This window comes from Schistocerca piceifrons, chromosome 4, assembly GCF_021461385.2.
Source record: "Schistocerca piceifrons isolate TAMUIC-IGC-003096 chromosome 4, iqSchPice1.1, whole genome shotgun sequence".
Classification (NCBI taxonomy): Eukaryota; Metazoa; Arthropoda; class Insecta; order Orthoptera; family Acrididae; genus Schistocerca; species Schistocerca piceifrons.
The window spans coordinates 608603101-608613367 of record NC_060141.1 but is presented as its reverse complement, the minus strand read 5'-3'; the positions used below and the strand labels follow the sequence as shown (position 1 = coordinate 608613367).

The 10267-nt window shown below is 44.4% G+C and overlaps 1 protein-coding gene across 2 annotated transcripts in view; it reads left to right on the top strand.

The window, feature by feature from the left end:
* Window positions 1–1084: 1084 nt before the first annotated feature.
* LOC124795064 (clavesin-2-like) overlaps window positions 1085–10267 on the top strand; it is a 54643-nt gene continuing 45460 nt past the window's right edge. For both annotated transcript variants that reach the window (XM_047258868.1, XM_047258867.1), the window contains exon 1: window positions 1085–1214. The gene's annotated coding sequence lies outside the window, so the exon portion shown is untranslated. The remainder of the gene's footprint in view (window positions 1215–10267) is intronic.

Below are 10267 nucleotides of genomic sequence, written 5' to 3'. Positions count from 1 at the left end.
AACTATCTCCCAGAAAAATTCTGTGTCCTGTCGTACAGGGTGGAGGCTGGCGGCAGCAGGACTAGAGAATTAACGACCCACGCGTAGGCTGACTTGAACAACACAGTCTGCACAAATGGTGCCTTTTGGAGCGGTGTCGTGACTGGGAGAGACGGACTCCTGACGGATTGCTTCACGAAGTGTTCAGCGACGAGTCGCGAATTCCTCTACTCCGGGTGACCACCGTCGGCGAGTGTGTAGGCGACCTGGGGATAGGTCTCATTCATTGAAAGACTTGCAGAGGCACAGCGATGTTACTCTTCGCGTTATGGTATGGGGAGCCATCTGGTAGTGGTTGATGGAACTGTGACGTCACACCACAATGTCACGGACATTCTACGCCGTTCTGTGTTAACTCTCATGCGACAGTGGCGTGGTACCGTTTTCCAGTTCCACAACGCTCGCCCACAGACAACCTGTGTCTCTGTGGACGACTATGAAGTGCTGAGGTACTCATGGGGACAGGAGGATTCTCTTCCTGTCCGCAACAGAACATGTGTGCAAGTACCTCGGACCTCAACTCCGCTATTATCTAGGATACAGGCAGCCGTCACAAGACTTGTCTGCCAGTTTGCCTCAGGAGAGGCTACAAACACTTTGTTACACCTAACCCAATCATTGCATGCACGCAGACGAGAGCCGGTGCAATGTCATATTGCCAACTTCATCGTTAATTACATTCGGTAATCACTGAAATAACACGTCCTCTTAACCCCTGAAGAATAACTTCAACATCAGGCAGTCATATGAAATTGAAGAAAAATCAATTTCATGTGCCATTTAGCGTCTTAGAAATCGAGCGAAAAGTATTACGTGGAAAAGAAACGCACGGATCGGATAGGCGCTTCTTTCTAATTTCTTTTAAGGGGCAAGAGAACCTCCACTGCATAACTAAATACACGAGTTGATAGAATTTTGCTTCACTTATCGCATTTTTAATAGCAAGAAAATCTGAAAACTCGCGTGTTTCGAATTTCGGCCGGCCTTGATGGCCACTCACACTGTAAAGGTCACAGCCGCGTGTTGCTTCAGTAAAACTTGTTCAACCGGTGCTGCTACTAACGACCTCTGGCACCATGTAGCGTACTAGTTTTTGCAAGGACAGAGCCGGCAGTCTCTTTCCGACGGTCCTGGAGATAGAAGGTCTGGCTCTGCTACAGAATACGATTTGTGCGGTGAGTCTCACGCCTTGAGCAGTGTTTTGTTTTCAACCTCGACTTATTACTACCGCTGTTAGAAATGCAGTGATAATAAACTCGCATAACTTGGTATTATATGATATGTAGGCTAGACGCGACTGAATCGTACAGTTACAGTCCGTTGATTGACTGTGATTCTACGTTTAGCGAGGCTGTATTCAAAGTAGTCACTAAGTAAATCGAGCCCTCCACGCCATAGTGAATCATATGATGTCATAATGATTATCTAAATATCAGATCACTCTCAGTTATTTGTGGTTCAGTAGTCTAAAATTTATTTAACGGCAAAAATAAGTTGCAGTAGTAAAAGGCATTCCTGTTGCGGATGTATTGCTGTTTGAGGAAACGTATAAAATGTTGGGACATGTAAGGGATCACAAGAGATAACCGCCTCATATCCGAGAAACACGAACGTGCAGTTGGTTACAACTTCTAAAATTACTGCCTGCTGATGTTACGAACCAACGCGATTTGCCGTTACGTAATCTAAAGAGTACTTCATGCATTTTTAAGCAGGTAGTTATTAATAAATTGTGGCTTAGTATGCATTAATGTTACTTATAATCCGTCTTGACTGGAAAATTTTTATTCATATGACCGGTTTCGGTTCATCCAGAACCATCTTCAGATCTGGAACATAATGGTACTAATTTACTATATCACGATTACAAATCTTTTTCATCCTATCTAATCAACATCAAATATACCAGAACGTATCTGATATTTCGGTTACAGGAGTAACCCGTCCAAATTCAGCATCTTTCACATGCTGTGTCACATAAAATTTGTAGGCAGAATGCACGTCATTTATATTTATTATAACACTATTACCAACAGGTGGCGTCTGGTACATGTGTTACATTCCATTTGCACATATTGTATTCAGTAGATTTTTTTGATTAACTTTGATCTCCAAAAATACTTAATTAAAATCTGTGGATGTGAAGGTACTTATCAAAATTAAAAAACGCAGTAAAATTATCGTTTATTTACGATCTAAAAAACATAGGGCGATTTCTGTATCTATGGCGCTGGTGTAGACTAGTTTACCTCTACGGTCTGCTTCCGTGGTACCCGCCATTCCGGTGTTGTGCCGCGGTCCGCTCAGTCGTCTGACGTCCATAGCCGTGGGCAAGAGGGCCGTGCAGGAGGGCCCCGTCAACGACGCCAGGAACCCAATTTTAACGTCAGACCCCACATCAATAAATGTCAGAGATTGCTAATAACAAAAGAAATCCACTTCTGTACATCAAATCGATGACAAGTTGCTGTAAACAGTATCTACCATAAAACATCTTAGAGTAACTATGCAGATGGCCATGCGGACAAACGCTCGGCTTTCCGGCGGGAAGGAGCGCCTGGTCCCCGGCACGAATCCGCCCGGTGGATTTGTGCTGAGATCCGGTGGACCGGCCAGTCTGTGGATGGTTTTTAAGCGGTGTACCATCTGCCTCGGCGAATGCGGGCTGGTTCCCTTATTCCGCCTCAGTTACACTGTATCACCGACTGCTGCGCAAACAAGTTCTCCACGTACGCGTATACCATATTACTCTACCACGCGAACACAGGGGTCGCACTCGTCTGGTGTGAGACGTTCCCTGGGGGGGGGGGGGGGGGGGGGGGGGTCCACCGGGGGCCGAACCGCACAATAATCCTGGGTTCGGTGTGGGGCGGCGGAGGGATAGAGGGGACAATGGTAGTCGTCGTGGGGTTGTGGACCACTGCGGCTGCGGCGGGGACGGAGCCTCTCCGTCGTTTCTAGGTCCCCGGTTGCAATAGAATGAAATACAACTATGCAGAGCGAACTTACGTAGAATGACCACAAAACACGAACAGTAGGAAAAGTAGATGCCAGACTGACATGTTTTCTTCTCACAAGGTAACTTCCCAATCGCATCCCCCTCACATTTAGTTATAAGTTGTCACACTGCATAGGCCTTGAAAAACTGAACACAGATCAATCGAGAAAACAGGAAGAAGTGGTGTGGAACTACGAAAAAAATAAGCAAAATGTACAAACTGATTAGTCCATGCCCAATATAGGCAACATGACCGAGACTCTGCGCTCAGGCGCTCCCTGGTCTCGTGGTTAGCGTGAGCGGCTGCGGAGCGAGAGGTCCTTGGTTCAGTTCACGGCTCGAGTGAGAAGTTTAATTTTTTTATTTTCAGACAATTATTATCTGTCCGTCCGTCCGTCCGATGCGAGGTAACTGCGCCGTAGTATGGGGACGCTACACCAAAACGGAAAAATTTGAAAACGTTAAAAACATATGTTTTGACAGGGCACAGGGAAAACTGTGCGACTGTGAAACTGTTGCATTCATTTGTTGCAGTTTATGTGACAATCTCTTATGTTTTCATCACTTTTTGGGAGTGATTATCACATCCACAAGAAAACCTAAATCGGGCAAGGTAGAAGAATCTTTTTACCCATTCGTCAAGTGTACAATTTAGGTGGGTCGACAACATATTCCTGTCATGTGACGCACAAGCCGTCACCAGTGTCGTACAGAATATATCAGACGTATTTTCCTGTGGAGGAATCGGTTGACCTATGACCTTGCCATCAAATGTTTTCGGTTCCTATTGGAGAGGCACGTCCTTTCGTGTACTAATCGCACGGTTTTGCGGTGCGATCGCAAAACACAGACACTAAACTTATTACAATGAACAGAGACGTCAATGAACGAACAGATCATAACTTTACGAAAATAAAGAAAGTAAACCTTTCACTCGAGGGAAGATTTGAACCAAGGTCCTCTCGTTCCGCAGTTGCTCACGCTAACCACGCGACCACGGAGCTCCTGAGCTGAGATTCTCCTTGATGTTGCCTATCTTGCGCATGGACTACTCAGTTTGTATATTTTTCTTATTTTTTTCATAGTTCCACACAACTTCTTCCTGTTTTCTCGATTGATCTGTGTTCAGTTTTTCAAGGCCTATCCACTGTGCCAACTTATAACTAAATCTGAGGGGGATGCGATGGGGAGGTTCCCTTGTCAGTACTTGACTTTGATCTTTACTGAAAATAATATTACTACCGTTGCCAAGGATCCAATCAATAAATTCAATTCAGTTCTTACAAAGAAAACAGATGACCACAACTTTGGACTGGAAAAGGTGATTCGAAGGTGATAAACATTGCTGTTTCTGCCTGACGCTCCTATGTCAGTGTGAATAAACATACCAAATGTGTTAGGCAGAATGTAGATAGGAGATTCGCCCCGACCTACAAACTGAACATATTTTTAATTAAGAAATTAAAAGAAAGTCATGGCTTTGAAAATTCACTCAACTTAAAAAACGCTTTGGAACTCGCATTAATTTTACAAAACACAGTCGTTTCTAATGACGCCAGTTGCGTATCATTCGGCATTAAGAACATACATACTAACATCCTTGTTAGGAAATGCCTAGAAATAATGAAAGAAAACTTATTATTGCACCAGAAATTGAGCCAGGCTGAATTTGTGGGAGGTCGCGAATCCTCCGTTTTCCAGGGGAACAGCTCCTTGCCACTTGTACTGCAAGGCTGAGGCAAGCTTGCGGCTGCTCCATTTTGTTTTGGGGAATATACACCTGGGCATCCATGGGTCGAGTCGAACTCGTGTAAGACACCATGACGGCCGAGGTGTGTGCTACACTGGTTGCAGATCCTGTACACCCCATCATTATGATCATGTTTCCAGACGGCAAAGGCATTTTTAACAAGATAAAGCACCATACCACGAAGTCCTGGAGTATGATGGAGTGGTTCGAGGAACACAGTGGCGAGTTCAAATTGATATCCTGACCTCCCATCTCACCAGATCTGAACCCGATCGAACGCGTCAAGGATATGATAAAACGTAGATTCAGAGGTCATCGCCACCCTTCCCGGAATTTTCGGGAATCGATCGCCTCGGGTGTGCAGGTATGGTCCGAACTCCCTCCAGCGACCTTCCATTGTCTCATTGCTTTCAAGCCACGACGTGTCGCCTCCGTTATTCTTGCGAAATCTATTAGGTACGCGGACGTAATGTACGGGCTGGTAAGTGTAACACACCATATGGTGATCCCGTAGGACACTCAAAGCTCAACATTACCAGCATCAACCACAAGACGAAAATTCTTCACAGTGCCTCTAAAGGCAAAAAGCTAGATAGTCTTGAGAACTAACAGTTATGTAGTCATAAGTAGCGACATGGCAATAATACCCTTGACGACCAGTTAAATTTTACAGTTATAAGTATCTTTCAAATGTTTCATGATGTAGTGTAGTGTCACTTTTTTACTTCAGCTTCTATTATTAGCCTTCACAGATAATATTGTTAAAATGTACCATTAAATGTTGTAGTCCACTTACGGGTTTTTCTGGTTTACAGGTCTCGTCACACTTAACCATGAGCTATGGATCGAGATTTATACTCGACATTTCACGTTACCACAGAGCTGAACGTCATCTTGTTTCACATGTCTTAAGCTCGATCATGCATGGGTCATATTTTGGCCGTGACCTCTATGTAATTACGTCGTAGATTTGTCCTTGCTTGTATCCATTGGCAATATACCGCGTAATTACACCTCTTAGATATGGCTATAAGGCTATTTCATCTAAACATCTTAGCGTCTCAATGAATTTTCCTTGTCAGCGTTGTTGTATTACTATTTTAGTTTCGAGATTTTAATGTTTTCCCTAAATGTTGCTGGCCAGTGTTTCCGAGCGGTTCTAGGCGCTTCAGTCTGGAACGGCGCTACCGCTACGGTCGCGGGTTCGAATCCTGCCCCGGGAATGGACGTGCGTGATATCCTTAGGTTAGTTAGGTTTAAGTAGTTCTCAGTTCTAGGGGACTGATGACCGCAGATGTTAAGTCCCATAGTGCTCAGAGCCATTTGAACCATTTGACCCCTAAATGTTGCAGAGACCAAAATCGTACGTAAACCTCGGGCTAATTACCAGATGACCTCCTGTGATATTTGACTGCGTGTGTGATTCGGGGACGGTTATGGTAAAAAACTGTTTAATGAAGGGTTGCTTCATCGTCACCTACAGAATAAGGTTATGGGGCTCTATACTGTGCAATCTCGTCGTCAGATAGTTTTCCGCTGTGCAAGCATATTGTCAACAAATGTTGCTGTGTGATTACTTTTCTTGTATCCGACGTTGCACAAAGATATAATAGTGGAATACGGCTTGGGTTGTAGTCGTAACGAGATGTTGTCTTTTGTGACTCACCGCTGACTTCATTGTTCTTTAGAAAACATTTTAGTTTTATGACTGTGTAACGGTTACAACATTTTTTAAATTACGTAATGATATTCCCAGTTGGCAATGATATGAATACACAAGAAACCTCTAGCAGCACTAAATGTCAACATGCTGTGTAGTAACGTCCACTGCGTGTCAGTTCAGCTGCGCTCTTGCATCAGTGATATACCCTGAGATCTGTAGTACGGGATGGATACATCTGGTGGAACATTTCCTAAATACTGATTTTAGCTTGGACATGCCAGTGGAGTACATGCATAGCTCAAATTGGGCACAAACAACATTACCCAGATATGTGTACCAGTAGTGAAACTTAGTGTTATATTTATGACATGTGTGCTGGTTTTCAAAGTGTAATATATTTTACACTTTATGTACACGATTCAAAGATCAGATGAGGGTAACTTTTTGCACAGGAACAGGTCACCATAAATCAACATTTAAAAACGAGGTATTGGCTGAGAAGTTGTCTTTCTTCAAGCTGAATACTTAATACTAGCATAAAAAGTAATAATAATAATAATAATAATAATAATAATAATACGTGGCTGTTACATCTGCCCTTTTGACCCCTGTGTCTTATCACCCAGAAGAAAGAGATCTCCTCCCCCAGCCTTTGCAAATAAAGAAGAGCGTCCTGGAGGCTCTACTGCCATGGGTGGATAAAAATGTCGCAGCGAATGGTGGGAACTCAGGGAGTTGGAACAAACGAGGAATTTAGCAGGTACAACACATCTCATCTCTTCCAGATCGTGAATAATTCGGCATCGAAGACAATGAGATATGGTGGCAGCTAAATCTTGAGGACACGATCAGGGAGAACAACAGACCAGCCAACGAAATGCCCCTGTTTTGACCCATACATGAAAGTGGCTACATAGTTGTATTGATCATTTAAGATGACAGAGGAAATCATATTAAAACCGCTGTACTGCACTAAATCTACAATCCCTCTGGGCCTCTGCAGTCACTGGGGTGTCTGTCGATTAAAACGCTGGATTTGAGCCTGTACGTGTCCCACGCAAAGGGACTAAAACTTGCTCGCTCGTTTCAAGAGGCCTCTTTGCTAGTGGGAGACTGGAGAAAGCATGTTTCGTAACTGAAAGAGGCACAGTACTATACGCTGGTGCGTTCGGAGCAGCGAGGAACTTAAATGATTGACGCACCATTAGCATTTTCCGCTGCATGGAAAGTGTTGATTCTCCAGCCTCAGTACGGAGGACCAACCTGGGTGTTTGGCTCGTAATGTAAGCACTCGAGCCCGTCTGATTGCCTCGTGGCGGATAACATCAAGGATTTTCGGGTAAAAAGGTCTTGCTGAGCCTTATACCGTACACCCACAGCCCAACAACTATCTAATGAAATCTCCATAATACTGGAGCAGACGCTCCCTGTCCCTACTAAGGTACTTTAAGCTATTCAGTGAATTTTGGTCCGTTGCATTTAGGCCCTTTGGGCGTTGTAACCACGACAGTAGCAAATCGAAAATAAGTACCAGAAATGTCATACACTCTGTACGAGGTAGAATAGTGTCCTTCCTATGCAAGTCGGGTAAACTAATATGCCGACATGAACGATTACAATGAACAGACACACACAATTGTCCGCTGCCTACGCTTTTATCTTCTTCACTGTATGTCAAAACTGGCGAGTCACTGTTGCAATGTTGGAGGATTAAACAAATTGCAAAATCGTCCACAAATAAGCATTGTACATTACGCCTCCCTGCAGACATGATGCAGTTGAAGGCTCTAGCAAAGAAGGTAATCCTTAAAATATTCCCCTCGGGGATACCGTTCCTCTACTGAAATTTATCTGACAGCACAGCACTAACTTGGTATCTAAAAATGTAATGTGATTACAAGCACCGAATGATGATGGGAGGTAGCCACTGAAACCCCATTGGTGGTCCTAGAATATAATGTTGCCTGCTACTGTCTTACGCCTTTTGATTTCAAAGATCATACCTAGACAGTGTTGTTTACATAGGAAAGCCTTATTTATAATCGTCTCGAGTAGGATAGGCTTATCGATAACGGATCGCCATCTCCTGAACCGAGACTGAGAGCAGCTGAAGAGCTGCCTGGTCTCTATAATCCAGAGAAGACATCGGTTAACAATTCGTGCCAAGGTCTTCACTCCTATTGTGACATTTTCGGTCCTTTGCTGGCTTCAGGAGAGCTCTCAAAATTCCTCGCTTCAGTAGATGGGAAAGTGGCCTGTCAGCCATACCGAAGTCTTGAACTGTGTTTGGAAGCAGTATCTCCAGCCTCAGTCGGTATTGAATCTATCTCTCATGTGGAAAACGGGCAGTTATAGGACACAGAATTCAACCCTCTAAATGGTGACAGAGCACTGGATAGAGGATGGCAGTGGCAGTATCAGTGCAAAATGCTCTGCTATTGTGTGGATGATGTCTCTGGGTGTTGTTGGCAAACCTCTGTTAGAAATATGGAGCCACTCAAAGAGTCCATGAACGCTTGCCGTAATGTTTTCTTGCATTCTCCGGTCATGTGTCGAGCTTCGGCTCTCGCCAGTCAAAAAGCTGCGATATTTTCCGTCTTTGGGTGTCTGTTAAACCGCCACAGACACGTGTGTCTGACTCGAACTACTGAGCGGCTCTCATCGGTTCACCAAGCCTTCTAAGATGACCTGAAGACTTCGTATGGGGAAAGCAGAGGTACGGTGGATCGGTTGTGCGATGTGGTTCATCCATTCTGGAAGCTACCTCGGTGTTCAAACGTAGCCATCTGGCTGCACCTGGTCCATCTCACTGACATCTTTCCAGGGAGTGCTCCATCCTTGCAAAAAAGGGCTTGACTTAGAACACACGGACTCACATGCTTTAAAACGCGTTTCTTGTAAACAAAAGCTCAGGGGATGTTCCTGTGCTGGAAATTTTGATTGCTCCAAATGCATCCTGATCATACCGATGTCCCACTGTAGCATGAGAGCTGTCTATCATGGGGTTGCACTTACAATCTGTCTCTCCACTGTGGTGAGGAGCCGGAAACAGGTGTAGGTTCAGTGTTGGGGTGAGATGGTGACCCAGGGCAGGCATCACATACCATTAGCAGACGCAGTAGAACCGTTAGCACGAATGACATCCAAATAGGACGTCGGTAAAACGATCTGTTTTCACCTGTGGTGGAAGCATCTTGTCTAATATTTGGTGTGGGAAGGTTTAGCAGTGGTGTTGGCAGTGGCAGACTGTTTACCAGACTTTGGCGCTGGAGGTGGGCTATGGACTCTGAAATAACTGCAGTTGAACAAGTTCACTTTTAAACGCAGTTATTAGTGCAGAAACTGGCAACCTCCGTTTGTATAGAAGTGTCAGTTATCGGAAGAGGCTTTTTAAGAGCTGAAGAGAAATCTGTAGTGAAAGTGTAAGGATTCATGGCTTTTCTCGGCCTCTCTATACGGGATACACCTCGTTATTGTCACCCCCTGTATCTTATGTTCTTCAAGGAAAATATTGCTGCAAGCCCTAATCCAGACAGTGATGCCCAGAGGAGATGAACAACCGACTCCCTCGTGAATGGCCTTACCACATTTGCCGCAAGTGGCTTCTCCCTTAAGACCGAGAGTAGTGCGCGTAAAGCGCTAGCATTTGAAAAAGCGCGATATGTTAGGGACGTAGCGACCGCACGCTTCAACTGTTGAAAGAAAGATTAAACTTGTCTGATTTTGATCAGGTCGCCATCCATTTCATTATATTTTGCACGACAACAATGCCTTCTAGGCTCACTCAGCTTTCAGTTACTCCTTGGGAAAATTAGAT